Genomic DNA, 19,264 nt, shown 5'->3' with positions numbered 1-19,264 from the left:
ATCTTGTAATCAAATACTAAAGAGTTTTTTGTATTCGTTATAGCAACTAGACATTATTTATCCACATTGAAAGAGAGATTCCACTGACTGTACCAAGCTGGTATCGTCCAATCGACTCTTTCTTAAATATGACAGAATCATACCGAAAAGTCTAATAGTGCTTCTGATCCTACCCGATGAACTGTCATGGTGAGTTGGGAACATTTGAGGTTGTATTATGCTTGCTTAGGGCACACTGAGGTTACATATGTTTCTGTTGAGCATTCACTGTCCAATCTAACATGCTGGAGCCTGTTAGTGAAATATTTACAGAGACAGGCGTACAGTCAAAGTACTCAGTGTGATAGTATCTTTGTAGAAGCCGACAATGTGGTAAAACATCGAAAGCGTTCCAGGTATCTCGGAAGAACCAGCTAGTACTCCTGTAGTTAATGTTTGCAAGATATAAAGAGCAAATTGGGTTTCAGAAGAGCAGTACTTGCAGAAACCTTCAGTGTTTCCCGCTGTGACGGAGCGGCCGTCTTAATTTACTATACTTACAGACATGTCAGGATGAGAAGTTCCACTGACAGCGGAGAGGGGCAATCACTGTCCGGACAAGGGGGATTTTCATATTGTTAATACAAATTGAAAATTGTTGCAGAAAGCATAGAGTAAGTTACGGTCAGCCGCTGCTGGTGAACGATTGGTGATCCGAGGAGCTGGGAGATGGCAGCCGCCGGGCCGAGAGGACGCGCAGTAGAGCATTAGCAGCACACGTGTGACAAACTGTAAATTAATTTAGTCTTTGTTTTTTGTTGACGTGCTTCTGCATAAAAGTGAACTGTACGTATGTATTTTACTGTGTAGACTAGTGGTTAGAAAATTAATCGTTGTTTTTGTTGTTGCGTAAGTGCTGTGAGCACCATTGTGTAGGGCAGCTTTCTAGTGCGAATTTTCCGTGTAGAGAAATTTATTTCTATTTAATAGCTGTCCCAGAGTACAGTGACAAACGTGCACAGCAAATATCAGAGTTACTTTACTCTCCTTTGGTATATTTTCAAACTCAGTAGCACCATTTGAGACATTATATCTCTTTTATACATTGTACGATATGGCTAGGGACAGTGCGTGTTGTGTGCGGACACTAGGAGAGTTGGCTGCTGTCCTTAAACAACTGGAAGCTGCGTTGGCTACCGTCGACAAGCTTCTAGCTAACGCTCGAAGTTGCGGTGACGTCGGGGGGCCAATGACGAGACCTGCGACACCCTTGGTGCCACTGGAATCCCCTGGTGTGCCGGACGTCGCTGCGGCTTCCGACACGCAACATCTGACCAGACCGGTCCGTCTTCACTCCAGAGTGCGTGGCAAGCACTGGTGGGTTCGCGTGTCACCGGGCAGAAGGCGAAAGAGAGAGCAGGCCGTGCGGCTGGCTCCCTACGTCTTAGCAACAGGTACGAGGTGCTTCTCAGTCTTGATGATAACTCTGAGCCAGCACGGGATGCCTCTCTTATTGGGCCAGCAGTCGAATTTACTGCTCAATCCTGGTCAAGCACAGAGGGTGGGTACGCTAGTCATTGGGAGCTCTAATGCTAGCGGATGATGGAGCCGCTCGGGAGACAGCAGGGAAGGCGGGAAAGAATTCCATTGTGCATTCAGTATGTTTCTCTGGAGGTCTCATCCGTGATGTAGAGGAGGCCCTGCCGGCGGCTATCGAGCGCACTGGGTGCAACCGGTTGCATGTAGTGGCGCATGTTGGCACAAATGACACCTGCCGCTTGGGTTCTGAGGCCATCCTCGGCTCCATTCGCTGGATGGCTGCAAAGCACGCGGGCTGCAGGATAAGCTGTCTTTTTGTAGCACCGTACCCAGGGTTGATCACGATCCTCTGGTTTGGAGCAGAGTGGAAGGCTCTGCGACGTTATCGGATGCGAATTTATCGACCTCCGCTATCGGCTTCAGAATTTTAGGGTTTCCCTTAATAGGTCAGGCGTGGACTACATGCAGAAAGCGGCTGCTAGGGTAGCAGAGTACGTGTGGTGAGAACATGGAGCTTTTTTAGGTTAGAGGACCTCTCTCTTGGGCGCAAAGACGATTTGCCTGTTAAATCAGCCACAGTGACCTCAGAGAATCTTGCTCCTCACAGATCAGATATAGAAAAGATTAATATGATTTTAGCAAACTGCAGTAGCACTCAAGGAAATGTCACAGAATTAGTATCGCTTACTGAAGGTTGTAATGCACAAATAGTATTGGGAACAGAAAGCTGGTTGAAGCCAGACGTCAATGAGAACGAAATCCTATGTTCAGACTGTAATCTTTATAGTAAGGATAGGTTAGTCGCCAATGGTGGCGGCGTGTTCATTGCAGTAAAAAATTCGATAAAATCTAGCGAGATTATCACAGATTCCGAATGTGGATTGATCTTCGTGAAACTGAGTATCAAAGAACAGTCAAAAATGGTGATCGGATGCTTTTATAGACCACCTGGGTCAGTATCTGTAGTTGTCGAGTGCTTCAGATAGAACTTCCTGAATATCATCTGCAATTTTCCTGATCATGCCGTTGTTATAGTGAGTGACTTCAACTTACCAGATATAGACTGGGAGTGTCATGCCATCAAAACTGGTGCCAGGGACAGAGGATATCGTGGCATTGTTCTGGATGTCTTGTCCGCAAATTACCTCGCGCAGATAGTTAGAGAACCAGGTCGTGAGGGCAACGTCTGAGACCTCCTGGCAACAAACAGACCTGAACTTATCGAATCAGTTAACGGAGAGGAAGGTGTCAGTGATCATAAGAGTGTGACAGCATCTATGATGACGGGTCCTACAAGGAATGTTAAGAAAGGTAGGAAGATATATTTGCTCAGGAACGGTGACAGGATACAAATTTCAGAATATCTCAGCAGAAAGCATCAAATATTTTGTGATGACGACGAAGTTGTGGAGAACAAATGGAAAAAAAATCATAGGTATCATTCAATATGCCCTTATTTTACTGGAAAGGTTTTAAGGGATGGGAAAGATCCATCATGGTTTAATAGATGTGTTAGAAAAGCGCTACGTAAACAAAGAGCACTTCATCTCAGATTCAAGAGAAGTAAAAACCTAGCTGACAAACAAAAGGTGAACGAAGCGAAAATAAGCGTAAGGAGAGCAATGAAAGAAGCGTTCAATGATTTTGTCAAACGACCTGAGTAAAAACCCTAAGAGATTTTGGTAGTATGTAAAATCAGTAAGTGGGTCAAAATCATCTATTCATTCTCTCAGCGACCACACCGACACCGAAACGGAAGGTAACAGAGAGAAGGCTGAAATATTGAATTCTGTCTTCGGAAGATCGCGGAAGATCGTAACACTGTCCCTCTTTTCAATCATCGTGCGAACGTCGAAATGGCGGATTTGAGATAACCGATCACGGAACTGAAAGTCAACTACAATAGCTTAGTAGTTGAAAGGCTTCAGGACCAGATGAGATACGTATAAGATTCTACGAAGATTGTGCGAAAGAACTTGCTCGCCTTCTAGCAGTAATTTATCGTAGATCGCTTGATCAACGAAAGGTACCTAACGACTGAAAAAAGCGCAGGTGATTCGTTTTTAAGAAAGGCAGTAAGACAAATCTACACAATTATAGACCTATATCCCTGACGTCAGTCGTATGTGGAATTATGGAACATGTTTTATGTTCTAGAATTATGATGTTCTTGGAAAATGAACATTTCCTCTATAAGAATGAATATCAATTCCGCAAACAGAGATCTTGCGAAAATCACCTCGAACTGTTCCTTCATGAGATCCACAACGCAGTGGACAACGGCGCTCAGGTTGATGCCGTGTTTCTCGATTTCAGTAAGGCATTCGAAACAGTCTCTCATCGTCGTTTCATGAAAAAACTACGAGCTTACCGAGTATCGGAGTAGACCTGCAATTAGATTCAAGACTTTCTTGCAGACAGAACTCAACACGTCGCTGTTAACGGAACTAAATCGACAGAGGTAAAGGTAATATCCGGAGTACCACAGAGAAGTGTGCTGTTTACAATATATATAAATGATCTAGTAGAAAGCGTCGGGTGCTCTTTAAGACGATTCGCAGATGATGCAGTTGTCTATACAAAAGTAGCAATGTCAGAAGATAGTAAGAATTTGCAGAACGACCTGCAGAGAATTGGTGAATGGTGCAGACTCTGGCTGTAGACCCTGAACGTAAATAAATGTAACATATTGTGCATACATAGGAAAAGAAATCCACTACTATACAGCTACACTATTGATGACAAACAATTGGAGGTAACGTCTTCCGTAAAATATCTAGGCATAACTATCCAGTGCGACCCTAACAGGAATGACCATTTAAAATAGATAGTGAGAAAATTAGACACCAGTCTCAGATTCATCGGAAGACTCTTAAGGAAATGTAACTCATCCACTAAAAGTGACTTATAAGGTGCTTGTTCACCCGCTTCTTGAGTGCTGTTCATCTATCTGGGACCCCTATCAGGCAGGACTGACAGAGGAGATACAGAAGATCCAACGAAGAGCGGCGCGTTTCGTCATGGGGTCGTTTAGCTGTCGAGGTAGTGTTACGGAGATGCTAAGCAAACTCCACTGGCAGACGTTACAATAGAGGCGTTGTGCATCATGGAGAGATTTACTACTGAAATTTCGGGACATCACTTTTCGGGAGAAGTCAGACACCATATTATTTCCCCCCACATACATCTCGCGTATTGATCACGAGTAGAAAATTGGAGAAATTAGAGCCAATACAGAGGCTTACCGAAAATCATTCATCCCACGCACTATTTGCGAGTGGAATACAGTTGGAGGGGTCAGATATTGGTTCTGAAAGTACCCTCTGCCACACACCGTTAGGTAGCTTGCGGAGTATGATGTAGATGTAGCTGAGGGCAGCCGACAGTCGGGTGAGAATAAGGGCGCCGCCAAGGAAACCGCCTTAGCGGAAACTGACTGAAAAGAAATTTAAAAAAAATGTTGTAACCTGTTCATGGAGGTAAATATTTTCAGCTGTATTTCTCTGTTCGTGCTTGTATCTGACATGGTAAAAATTTGTATCCCGCCAAGTACGATAGATTGTGATTTACAAATGTGAAAATTGGTTGCAAATGCTAATTAATGATTTTAATTGGGCCCTGGCTGAACATATTATGGAAAAATACAGTGGAGTGGGAGTTAAATTCTGCTGGAAGTAATTTTGTAGCTTGGATCTGGATGGTTTACTTTGCTGAACTATAGTGATACTATCTGATTTTGCTAGAAGCTTGGATTGATCAGATTTAGTTTTGAATAGAGGTCTGACTTGACTGACTTTAAGAATGACCACTTATTTATTTTGTGTGTGTGAGTTACTCTTACGAAGCTGTGATTTTACTCGATACTAGTGATGTTCAAGTTCGCCCTCGGCACCTTCTGCGTAGTTAGACAAGTTACTTATTCAGGGCTGAATTAATACAGTGAGGTAGTAAATAGCAGGACAGGGGAAGCAGCACACTACTGAATAATTGTTCGATATCCAGAAACGCCGTTATACGAGTGATGTTGAAAGAAGATTGGCAACTTCATCTGTAGCTTTATTACCTTCAAAAAAACCCGATGAGATGCAGTTGTCGCACCTCGGTTGACATCCGCACAAGACGAGGTGAATGCCTATCTTAATCATACATTTAAAACCCGCCTCTAAAGCATTCTCTGCCATGACTTCACTATTAAAAGCAAGTCCACCAAGCTTCTTCCTGACAGTGGGATAGAGGAAGATATCACACTGTGTCAGGTGTTGTACTTAAGGTGGACAGGGAACAGTGGAAATGTCCCAACTTCTCAAAACCTCTCACGGCTTGGAAAACGCGATGCCCCTCTTTGTCCTGATAAAACATACACACAACGAGCTATATGTTCTCTGGAATGTGTTCCTTCTTCTGTTGGCTCAGGATATGTCTGTATTTTGCAGCAGTGGAAAACTGTAAGTGTGTACCACGTCTCGCAGATTTCTGTACCTGAGGGTTTTGGGGGGACGACTGGCCATGTTGCAGTCTCTCAGTGCTATTCCACTTCGTTGGGGTCATAACCATACATCCACGTCTTATCTGCAGTGTTGATGTTTTTTTATCACGCAGTATCTTCATCCACAGTGTACTGTTTTCCGACAGAGACACACATCAGCAGGAATGTACCTTAGCTCTGGCGCGAGATGTAGCGGCATCCATCCTGTAAACGCTATTGTCATAAGGACATGTTCTTTTAGAAGAATGTGAACGTTTCTAAACGATATTTCCAGAATGCGTGCAACTCGTCTCGTAATGAAACGTGCATCACTGCGAATCATGATGAGTCTACCAGTGACTGTGGTCTCTTTTAAGACCGCAATAATCGCACCCTCTTCTTCTTCTTGCTAAACCCTACCACATATCATGAAATGCCTTGTACTGACGAAAACAGGATCGACAGGGTACAAAGTTATCGAAAGTTGTCAATCCTTGTATCTGCTTGGAGCAATTTAGGAAAATCGCAGGAGAACTGGCCGGGGATTTGAATTGTCGTCCATCCGAATGCAAGTTCAGTGTACTAAATCCAATTACTGAGCCTCATTGCTCGGTCATGATGTGCGACTGAGAGATATTTTGCCCTCTTTATTGAACATCCTTGAACGTGATCACAAAGTATATAATTCTACAACGTACGGACATCATTAATTGAAATCATGGCTTAGGAACACTAAACGTCGCATGTAAGACAATGAATGGATATCATCTTGCTCCAGTATGACGGAAGTAGTATCATGGGCGAAGTTTCAACTGATTGTAAATCGCCGGCCGCTGTGGACGGGCGGTTCTAGGCGCTTATGTCTGGAACCGCGCGATCGCTATGGTCGCAGGTTTGAATCCTGCTTCGGGCATGGATGTGTGTGATGCCCTGAGGTTAGTTAGGTTTAAGTAGTTCTAAGTCTAGGGGACTGATGACCTTAGATGTTAAGTCCCATGGTGCTCAGAGCCATTTGAACTAACAGCACAAACAAAACACACTTTACAAGCCGTCTTGATTAAATCAGTGATTGATTTTCTGTGCGGTTTTGGCGAAATTCTCGCCCAGAACCAAGTCCCAAGCGTTCGGAAAAATTCTCGGGTGACTCTCGTATATAAGAAATGTATAAGAACGAACCCACACAATTACAGACCAATATTCTGAACATCGATTTGCGGCAGAATTCTTGAGCACATTCTGAGTTCGAATGTAATAAATTTTCATGAGACAGAAGAATTACACATAATTACGTCCATCCTTGTCGCCAAATATGGGATGTCTAGGAAGCCTGCTTACTAGGTTTGCTAGACAAACATTCAAACAAATCGTATTAATGAGTTTTATTACAAAAAAGTAAACGACAATAATTAACTTCGTCAATTACGCAGAAGTGTGGCCATCAAAGAGCGAAATACAAAATAAGCAATCTTCTTCAATATAAAGAATCACAAATCTTTGCTACGTAGACAATTCAAGCGAAGTATCTAGCATTTACAATGCTATACAAGTGCCTAATCTTGAAGCTGCTATTCAACTGGGGCGCCGCCAGTAGGTCGCGACGCATATGTCCTCATCACATAGGAGCCGCAGCTGTCGCGTTGTCGCCTTGGAAAGTGTTCGTTGAGCGTGCGATTGGCTGACGTCTTCTCACAGCCATTTCTTCTCTATCGTTCCCGACTGGCACGCTGGTGCTTGACTTTACGCCGCAACACACATCAGCACGGATTTAGAAAGCATCACTCTTGTGGAACTTAGCTTTCCCATTTCTCACACGAAATCGTACAAAACAGGCAGACTCAACATACCTGGAAAATGGAAATGGAGTCCCATGCTTCTTGACAGAGCGTAGGGGAACGATGTGGGAGAGACGTATCTCCGTACTAGGCAAGGTCCTAATAGGGGTGATTGATTAGCCGTTGCCTTCCACCAAGCGTAATGGGGATGAATAATGACGATGAAGACGACACAACATCCACTCATCTGGGGGCAGGTAAAAATCCCTGACCCTGCCGGGAATCGAACCCGGGGCCCTGTGAGTGACCACGATCTGGGGACACCATGTACCTAGATTTCCGAAACGGGTTTGACACGTTGCCCCACTGTAGAATATTAACACACGTCAGAGCATTCAGTTCCAAGAAATGTGTCAAGAAGACTTCTTCAGTAACAGAACGTAGTTCGTTGCCCTCGACGACGAGTGTTCATCAGAGACAAAGATATCGTCAGGAGTGCCACAAGGATGAGTAATAGGACCACTGTCATTCTGTACATAGGTTAACGATATGACGGTCATGGTGAGCAGCAATTTAAGGCTGTTTTCTGACGACGCTGTGCTGTACAGCGACTGTGGGTGTATACAAGATGGCCTAGACATACTTTCTACTTGGAACAGCTTGCTCTAAATGTAGATAAATGTAAGTTAATGCGGATGAGTAGCAAAGTCAATGCCGTAGCGTTCGAATACAGCATCAGAAGGGTCATGCTTGATACTTTCATATCAATTAAATATGTAAGCGTGACGATTCAATGCGATATGAAATAAAATGAGCCGAAGTCCCGGCTTTGTTTTAGTGGGAAAGTTTTGGGAAAATATAGCTCATCGATAAAGCAGATTCGAGTCCTCCTTCGGGCATGTGTGTATGTGTGTTTGTCCTTAGGATAATTTAGGCTAAGTAGTGTGTAAGCTTAGAGACTGATGACCTTAGCAGTTAAGTCCCATAAGATTTCACACACATTCATTCATTCGATAAAGGAGACAGAGTTGGAACGCTTGTGGGACCCGTTCTAGTATACTGTTCGAGTGTTTGGGTTCTCACCAGGTCGGATTCAAGGAAGACGTTGAAGCAATTAAAAGGCGCTCTGCTAGATTTGTTACCGGCAGGTATTACGGAGATGCTTGGTGAACTCAAATGTGAATCCCTGGAGAGAAGACAACGCTCTTTTCGCGAGGCAGTACTGCCGAAATCTAAAGACTCGGCTTATGAAGGTGACTGCAGAATGACTCTTCTACCGCCAACGCACATTTCTCTTAAGGACCACGAAGATAAGAGGAATTTGGGCTCGTACGGAGGTTTTTCCCTCGCTGTATTTCCGAGTGGACAGGAAAGATGTGTCTACTAGTGGTACTTGGTACCCTCCGCCATGCACCGTATGCTGGCTCGACGAGTACGTATGTAGATGTAAGAGGTGGTCACATTGACGTTTGACACTATAGCTGCCCAGTGCGGACGCCGCTTGTAACTTTCCTTGCTCACAACACGCTGCAGCAGATATTCCGGCTCTACGCTCTGCTTTCGAGTCTGATCCTTTCCGCGTCGCTAAAGGATGGCAGCGCACGAGCCAGAGTCAGGAGTAGCACGGTGTAGACTGGGTCTCTTATCTGGTGACACGGCGTAACACGGGCACCGCACAGACACACACACACACACACACACACACACACACCACACACACACACACACGGTATACACACATGCATGCTCAGGGGAACCCACCGCGGCGAGCAGTATTTTCCGGTCGCAACGCGGCTCCGCGCTCGCGCTCGCGACCTTTATTTCTCTTTTATTCTCTTTGGAAGTAGATCGCTGCGGCGCGATAATATCTTTTCTTTTCCGCGGAAGCCATTGTCCGGGGGAACCAGTTCGTATTTAACGGGTCCGAGAGGTAGAAATAACAGCAAGAGCCGCCGCAGGGGGGTGGGAGAAGGAAAGAAGCGAAGAGGGACGGGGAGAGAGAGAGAGAGAGAGAGAGAGAGAGAGAGAGAGAGAGAGAGAGAGACCGAGAGAGAGTTTTCTCAGCGGCCACGCCCGTCGGGTGCCGGACTGCTCTGTGCTCCTCCGCGACCGCTGGCCGTGTTAACAGCGATCGCCGCGGCCGCTTTTATTATTTACGACAGGTAGCGCCACCGACGGCCGATGATTTCCGCGGCCGGTCGCTCAAAGGGAGACCGCAGATGCATAATTTGTTGGCGGGCGGACGGGGCCCGCGGCAGCGGCGGCGGTTCCGACCCGCCCGTGCGTGTGCGTGCGCTCATGTGTGTGTGTGTGTGTGAGTGAGAGAGAGAACCTCTGTGTGTGTGTGTGTGTGTGTGTGTGTGTGCGTCTCTCTCTGCCCGCTGCTGTCCGATCCGGCGCGGCCGCCGTATTGTGTTGCGTGCCGTATCCCGACATCCATCTTGTAGCGGGCCCCCTAAACGGGTGTCCGGCGGCGGCCGATTGTTCAGCTGGCTCGCACACGGAGAGACAAAGCCCGGCCACTAATCTCCTGCCGCTTGACCTCTGAGAGCGGCTCCAGCCGCGCCGCGCCGCCGGTAGCGCGCTGCCTCTGCTCCCTACCCGTGTACCACTGTGCGAGGCACCTGCATCGCCCAGCGAGGCTTGCTGCGGCGTCGGGCACCGCACCGAACAGGCGCAGGCAGTGTCGCATGCGGTAGGGAACCTTCACTGTGAAGCCAAAAAGTTACGAACCCCGTCCGTCTCCATAGTGCATTGGAGCCGGCACAGTAGCTCAGCGTGTTCGATCAGAGGGCTGGCTGCAGACTGTAATAAAAAAATAAAAAAATTCAGTGCAGTATTCAACGATATACGTGACCTCCGCCTAGACCTGAACAATGAGTATACATCAAGAAAAGTCTGGGATCACCCCGGTTCCCAGAGCTCCTGAAGATAGACCGTTCACTGTGGATATTACACTACTAGACCTTAAAATTGCTACACCACGAAGATGATATGCTGCAGGCGCGAAATTTAACCGACAGGAAGAAGATGCTGTGATATGCAAATGATTAGCTTCTCAGAGTATTCACAAGAGGTTGGCGCCGGTGGCGACACTTACAACGTGCAGACATGAGTAAAGTTTCCAACCGATTTCGCATACAAGAGCAGCAGTTGACCGGCGTTGCCTGGTGAAACGTTGTTGTGATGTCTCGTGTAAGGAGGAGAAATGCGTACCAACACGTTTCCGACTTTGATAAAGGTCGGATTGTAGCCTATCGCGGCTGCGGTTTATCGTATCGCGACGTTGCTGCTCGCGTTGGTCGAGATCCAGTGACTGTTAGCAAAATATGGAATCGGTGGGTTCAGGAGGGTAATACGGAACGCCGAGTTGGATCCCAAGGGCCTCGTATCACTTGCAGTCCAGGTGACAGGCATCTTATACGCATGGATGTAACGTATCGTGCAACCACGTCTCGATCCCTGAGTCAACAGATGGGGACGTTTGCAAGAGAACAACCATCTGCACGAACGGTTCGACGACGTTTGCAGCAGCTCGGAGAGCATGGCTGCAGTTACCCTTGACGTACCATCACAGACAGGAGCGCCAGCGATGGTGTACTCAACGACGAACCTGGGTGCACGAATGCAATACGTCATTTTTTCGGATGAATCCAGGTTCTGTTTACAGCATCATGATGGTCGCATCCGTGTTTGGCGACATCGCGGAGCACGCACATTGGAAGCGTGTATTCGTCATCGCCGTACTGGCGTAGCACCCAGCGTGATGGTATGGGGTGCCATTGGTTACACGTCTCGGTCACCTCGTGTTGGCATTGACGGCACTTTGAACAGTGGACGTTACGTTTCAGATGTGTTACGACCCGTGGCTCTACCCTTCATTCGATCTCGGCGAAACCCTACATTTCAGCAGGATAATGCACGACCGGATGTTGCAGGTCCTGTACGGGCCTTTCTGGATACAAAAATGGTTCGACTGCTGCCCTGGCCAGCACATTCTCCAGATCTCTCACCAATAGAAAACGTCTCGTCAATGGTGGCCGAGCAACTGGCTCGTCACAATACGCCAGTCACTACTCTTGATGAACTGTGGTATCGTGTTGAAACTGCATGGGCAGCTGTACCTATACACGCCATCCGAGCTCTGTTTGACTCAATGCCGTGGCTTATCAAGGCCGTTATTACGGCCGGAGGTGCTTGTTCTGGGTACTGATTTCTCAGGATCTGTTGTTGTTGTTGTTGTCTTCAGTCCTGAGACTGGTTTGATGCAGCTCTCCATGCTACTCTATCCTGTGCAAGCTGCTTCATCTCCCAGTACCTACTGCAACCTACATCCTTCTGAATCTGCTTAGTGTACTCATCTCTCGGTCTCCCTCTACGATTTTTACCCTCCACGCTGCCCTCAAATGCTAAATTTGTGATCCCTTGATGCCTCAAAACATGTCCTACCAACCGATCCCTTCTTCTAGTCAAGTTGTGCCACAAACTTCTCTTCTCCCCAATCCTATTCAATACCTCCTCATTAGTTACGTGATCTATCCACCTTATCTTCAGTATTCTTCTGTAGCACCACATTTCGAAAGCTTCTATTCTCTTCTTGTCCAAACTAGTGTTTCACTTCCATGCGTGGCTACACTCCAAACAAATACTTTCAGAAACGACTTCCTGATACATAAATCTATATTCGATGTTAACAAATTTCTCTTCTTCAGAAACGCTTTCCTTGCCATTGCCAGTCTACATTTTATATCCTCTCTACTTCGACCATCATCAGTTATTTTACTCCAGAAATAGCAAAACTCCTTTACTACTTTAAGTGTCTCATTTCCTAATCTAATTCCCTCAGCATCACCCGATTTAATTTGACTACATTCCATTATCCTCGTTTTGCTTTTGTTAATGTTCATCTTATATTCTCCTTTCAAGACACTGTCCATTCCGTTCAACTGCTCTTCCAAGTCCTTTGCTGTCTCTGACAGAATTACAATGTCATCGGCGAACCTCAAAGTTTTTACTTCGTCTCCATGAATTTTAATACCTACTCCAAATTTTTCTTTTGTTTCCTTTACTGCTTGCTCAGGATCTATGCACCCAAATTGCGTGAAAAGGTAATCACATGTCAGTTCTAGGAAAATATATTTGTCCAATGAATACCCTTCTATTATTTGTATTTCTTCTTAGTGTAGCAGTTTTAATGGCCAGTAGTGTATATCACAGACACAGTCCCTTTGACTATTCAGAGATGTCACTAAACCCGCCTAAAGATGTAAACAACCGTGTATGAGCAGCGCTTATTAGACGGAGAGGGTCCGACAGCCGATGAGTTCCAGTGATTCCACCAGGAAGGAAATATCCGGCTTGTGTTGTCTGTAGTTCAACCATGCATAGACGGACAATACCTCGGTTCGATCGCGTCCACATTATTACTTAGTGCCCACAAGGCAAGTATCCAGTCGTATCGGAGTGAACACAAGCGATGTTGTTCGGACATGGAGGAGATACAGAGAGACAGGAACTGTCGACTGACGTATGCAGTGGCAGCCTCCAGGAGGGCATGCTGGAAAGAGCGCACATCTCAATGGGGGAATGCCAAGGTATGTACAGTCAAACTGCCAACCCCAGCAAGGATGGCAGCATTAGTGCTCGCTGGGGAGGAATGTTTGCACAGAGCACCGAGAAGCAGCACAGTTTACCGACACAGGGTGACGAGTAGGAGAGCACAATCTGCCCGAACAGAGTGATGATGGGTCGGTAGCTGGGTAGCCTAGATATGGGTCCTGCAGTGGATGGAAGTCATCAGGCAGGTGGCTGTCGTGCTGGCAGGTATCATATCTCAGCATTTGGACTTAGGTTTGGCTGCAAAAAGAACTGACAAAGAAATTTTCTACTACCGACAGCTTGATGTCCCATTTCCTGTTGATGACGTGTAGACTTACACTCGTATCTGGCTTCAGGTGATGGCTGATACTCCTTGTCTAAAAGCATCAGTTTTTATGACAGCTTAATCCACTACTGGTTCTGAGATGACAACTCTTTCTCTCCACAAAGCCACAACAGAAATGAGGCGTGACGAGTCGTGGTAGGACAGCCTTGACACAACTGCTTCTACGTCCCATTATCGCCACTGTGTCAGTGGTATCACAGCCTAGGCTGTGCAGTCATGGTGTAGCAACTTTGGTTTTCAGGAGATTTGGGTGATACCCTCGCGCTGTCAGCACAGTCTGAATAAGGCTTCTTTAGCAAGAACACCTAACTGGCCCCTGCCACTGAGGTTTCTTGCATCACCCTTCCATGATGTTTGTCTACAAAATCGACTATGAGACTCTTCCGCTAAGTTAAACGAAGCCACGGCACAATGAAGGGAACACCTAGTGGTCGTCTGCTGTGAAACCCATGTTCACAATGTGCCTTGAAAGGTGTTTTCTGAAACACTTGTCTCGGCACAAGCACTTTATTTGATGGTAATATCTGCCAGAAATCGTCGCCTGCTCTACTTAAGAGAGCCGGCATACCTTTCTGCGCTGAGCCATGGACATCCACCATCTAGTCAGCTACTCGTGATTTCATCGTCCTTAGTCACTTTCTATAGATGCTCACGGCAGATGCTTCCTAGATGCTCGTTCCCATCCAATGGTCCACAACAGTCTGCACTTTGTTATAGTCGCTTATTTTAGCGGATATCCCCTCTGCGACAAGTATCGTCGCTAGAATGATTCCCCATTCTTCTTCACACCTTACTGCTTCAAGAACACTTGACGCCATCATGCGGTGTCCTATCTCGCGCGAAACAGTCGTCATTGTTTTGGCTCATCGGTGCACATGTTGTTACCAGTAACGTATTACAACTGCTGAGGTTACTAATACTGTGCTAATAATCTGCTAAAAGCGTTGTTTAATGCTGATGTAATATTCATAAATCATATACTTTCGTATAGGGTTCATATTAGGGACGGCCTGGTTACAACACATGAATATTAACTGGCCTGTCGTATGTTCAGGCCATTTCCTCTCTTTATATGTCGGTTGTTGTGGAGATTAGCCATTCCAGATATAAGCCCTGGCAGCAAATGTTTGTCGCTCATGGAATGAGAGGATTAGTTATTTCTTTTGTTTACTACCTGAGAAACCTAGTGTTACCCGAGTATTTATCTCTTCCAGTATTCTATTAGTCCATCTCCTCCTCCATCGTCTCTTCCAGCTCCTCATGCTTCCTCTGTGCACCTCCTTCTCCCCCTTCTTCAACCAGCATCCCATGCCTCTGTCGATGCCCTTCCGCCCTCTCTCTCTCCCTCCGTCCACCTCTTCATTCCTCCTCTATCGCCTTTCTCCTCCTTTCCTTTCATTTGTTCATCTCCTTTCTGCTCTCTCTATCCACCTACTAACTCCCCCTTTCTTTAACTATACCAGCTGTCTCTGTCCACCTCCCACATCTCTCTCTGTAATTCTCCTCCTTCTTCTTCTGTCATCCATCTCCTCCTCCTCTGTCGCATCATCATCTCCTCTCTATTTCTGTCCACCTCTTCCTCTCTCTTCCATCTGCTCCTCCCACATCCCTCTGTTCATCCCCTGCTCCCTCTCTATCTGTCCACCTGCCCATCTTCTTATCCACCCTCTCTCTCTCTCTCTCTCCTTCTTCTCCTTCCTCTTTCCATTGTATGAAACTGGGACCTAGAAACGATGGAGAGGCTTCGTCCTGCCGGAGCCCTCAGTGGTCCACAACAGGCCACAGCAGTCCACCTATCCCACCGCCGCCCCAGGTTATAGCGCGATTCGGCCCCAGTGCCCCCCCCCCCTCCCCCTTCGGGATCGTTTCACACCAGACGAGTGTAACCCAAAGTGTCTGCATAATAATTGTGGTGTACGCTTATGTGGAAACGGTGTTTGGCACAGCAATCGCCGACACTGTGTAACTGATGCCAAATAAGGAGAACCAGCTTGAATTCGCCGAGGTAGATGGACAACCACCTTAGAAACCATCCATAGGCTAGCAGATACACTGGACCTCCACACTGATCCGCCAGGCGGATTCGTGCCGGGGACCGGCACGCCTTCCCGCTCGGGAAGCAGCGCGTTAGACTGCGTGGCTAGCCAGGCGGTCTTGACAGATAGTATTGTATGGTATTGTATGTTCACCAGGGACCTAGAAACGACAGAGAGTCTCCATACCCGCTGCAGCCGTAGTGGTCCACAACCCCACGACGACTACCGCAGTCAACTTCACCCATCCGCCACCCCACACCGAACCCAGGGTTACTGTGTGGTTCGACCCCCGGTGGACCCCCCCAGGGAACGTCTCACACCAGACGAGTGTAAACTCTATGTTTGCGTGGTAGAATAATGGTGATGTACGCGTATGTGGAGAACTTGTTTGCGCAGCAATCGCCGACATAGTGTAATGCAGGCGGAATAAGGGGAACCATCCCGACTTCGCCGAGGCAGATGGAAAACCGCCTAAAAACCATCCACAGACTGGCCGGTTCACCGGACCTCGACACAAATCCGTCGGCCGGATTCGTGCCGGGGACCAGGCGCTCCTTCCCGCGCGGAAAGCAGTGCGTACACCGCACGGCCAAACGGGTGGGCTGCCACTTAATAAGTAAAGTTAATACAAAATCCTTGGGTAACAGAAGAAATATTGAATTTAATTGATGAAAGGAGAAAATATAAAAATGTAGTAAATTAAGCAGGCAAAAAGGAATACAAACGTTTCAAAAATGAGATTTACAGGAAGTGCAAAATGGCTAAACAGGGATGGCTAGAGGACAAATGTAAGGATCTAGAAGCTTATCTCACTAGGGGTAAGATAGATACTGCCTCCAGGAAAATTAAAGAGACCTTTGGAGAGAAGAGAACCACGTGTATGAATATCAAGAGCTCAGATAGCAACCCAGTTCTAAGCAAAGAAAGGAAGGCAGAAAGGCGGAAGGAGTATATAGAAGGTTTATACAAGGGCGATGTACTTGAGGACAATATAATGGAAATGGAAGAGGATGTAGATGAAGATGAAACGGGAGATACAATAGTGCGTGAAGAGTTTGACAGAGCACTGAAAGACCTGAGTCGAAACAAGGCCCCCGGAGTAGACAACATTCCATTAGAACTTCTGACGGCCTTGGGAGAGCCAGTCATGACAAAACTCTACCAGCTGGTGAGCAAGATGTATGAGACAGGCGAAATACCCTCAGACTTCAAGAATACTATAATAATTGCAATCCTAAAGAAAGCAGGTGCTGACAGATGTGAAAATTACCGAACTATCAGTTTAATAAGCCACACCTGCAAAATACTAACGCGAGTTCTTTACAGACGAACGGAAAAACTGATAGAAGCCGACCTCGGGGAAGATCAGTTTGGATTCCGTAGAAATGCTGGAACACGTGAAGCAATACTAACCCTACGACTTAACTTAGAAAAAAGATTAAGGAAAAGCAAACCTACGTTTCCAGCCATTGTAGACTTAGAGAAAGCTTTTGACAATGTTGATAGGAATACTCTCTTTCAAATTCTGAAGGTGGCTGGGGAAAAATAAAGGGAGCGAAAGGCTATTTACAATTTGTACAGAAACCTGATGGCAGTCTTAAGAGTCGAGGGGCATGAAAAGGAAGCAATGGTTGGGAAAGGAGTGAGACAGGGTTGTAGCCTCTCCCCGATGTTATTCAATCTGTATATTGAACAAGCAGTAAAGGAAACAAAAGAAAAATTCGGAGTAGGTATTAAAATTCATGGAGAAGAAATAAAAACTTTGAGGTTCGCCGATGACATTGTAATTCTGTCAGAGACAGCAAAGGACTTGGAAGAGCAGTTGAACGGAATGGACAGGGTGTTGAAAGGAGAGTATAAGATGAACATCAACAAAAGCAAAACGAGGATAATGGAATGTAGTCAAATTAAATCGGGTGATGCTGAGGGAATTAGATTAGGAAATGAGACACTTAAAGTAGTAAAGGAGTTTTGCTATTTAGGAAGTAAAATAACTGATGATGGTCGAAGTAGAGAGGATATAAAATGTAGACTGGCAATGGCAAGGAAAGCGTTTCTGAAGAAGAGAAATTTGTTAACATCGAATATAGATTTATGTATCAGGAAGTAGTTTCTGAAAGTATTTGTTTGGAGTGTAGCTATGTATGGAAATGAAACATTGACGATAACTAGTTTGGACAAGACGAGAGTAGAAGCTTTCGAAATGTGGTGCTACAGAAGAATGCTGAAGATAAGGTGGATAGATGACGTAACTAATGAGGAGGTATTGAATAGGATTGGGGAGAAGAGAAGTTTGTGGCACAGCTTGACTAGAAGAAGGGATTGGTTGGTAGGACATGTTTTGAGGCTTCAAGGGATCACAAATTTAGCATTGGAGGGCAGTGTGGAGGGTAAAAGTCGTAGAGGGAGACCAAGAGATGAATACACTAAGCAGATTCAGAAGGATGTAGGTTGCAGTAGGTACTGGGAGATGAAGAAGCTTGAACAGGATAGAGTAGCATGGAGAGCTGCATCAAACCAGTCTCAGGACTGAAGACAACAACAACAACACAATACAAAGTTTGGATGAAATCGATGAGATGTTGGAAATACGGGAATGTGAAACAAACTGCACAGAGATAGCTCTGATTCTGGCAGAAGTATTTGACAGAGGACTGAAAGATTTAAGTGAAAACAAGGCCCCTGGAGTTGAACTATTGAGATCCTGGGAAGAGCCAGCCATGATAGAAGTATTTCACCTGATGTGCAAGACATATAACATTGGAGAAATACTTCCAGACTTCAACAACAATATTATGATTCCGAGTCCTAAGAAGACAGGCACTAATGGTTGTGACTACTGCTGAACCATCAATTTAATATGCCGTTGGTGCAAGATATTGACATCAATTATACACTCCTGGAAATTGAAATAAGAACACCGTGAATTCATTGTCCCAGGAAGGGGAAACTTTATTGACACATTCCTAGGGTCAGATACATCACATGATCACACTGACAGAACCACAGGCACATAGACACAGGCAACAGAGCATGCACAATGTCGGCACTAGTACAGTGTATATCCACCTTTCGCAGCAATGCAGGCTGCTATTCTCCCATGGAGACGATCATAGAGATGCTGGATGTAGTCCTGTGGAACGGCTTGCCATGCCATTTCCAACTGGCACCTCAGTTGGACCAGCGTTCGTGCTGGACGTGCAGACCGCGTGAGACGACGCTTCATCCAGTCTCAAACATGCTCAATGGGGGACAGATCCGGAGATCTTGCTGGCCAGGGTAGTTGACTTACACCTTCTAGAGCACGTTGGGTGGCACGGGATACATGCGGATGTGCATTGTCCTGTTGGAACAGCAAGTTCCCTTGCCGGTCTAGGAATGGTAGAACGATGGGTTCGATGACGGTTTGGATGTACCGTGCACTATTCAGTGTCCCCTCGACGATCACCAGAGTTGTACGGCCAGTGTAGGAGATCGCTCCCCACACCATGATGCCGGGTGTTGGCCCTGTGTGCCTCGGTCGTATGCA

The sequence above is a fragment of the Schistocerca gregaria genome, chromosome 8 (genome assembly GCF_023897955.1).
Source record: "Schistocerca gregaria isolate iqSchGreg1 chromosome 8, iqSchGreg1.2, whole genome shotgun sequence".
NCBI lineage: Eukaryota > Metazoa > Arthropoda > Insecta > Orthoptera > Acrididae > Schistocerca > Schistocerca gregaria.
The sequence above is the reverse complement of the archived record's forward strand: the minus strand, read 5'-3'. Positions refer to the sequence as shown.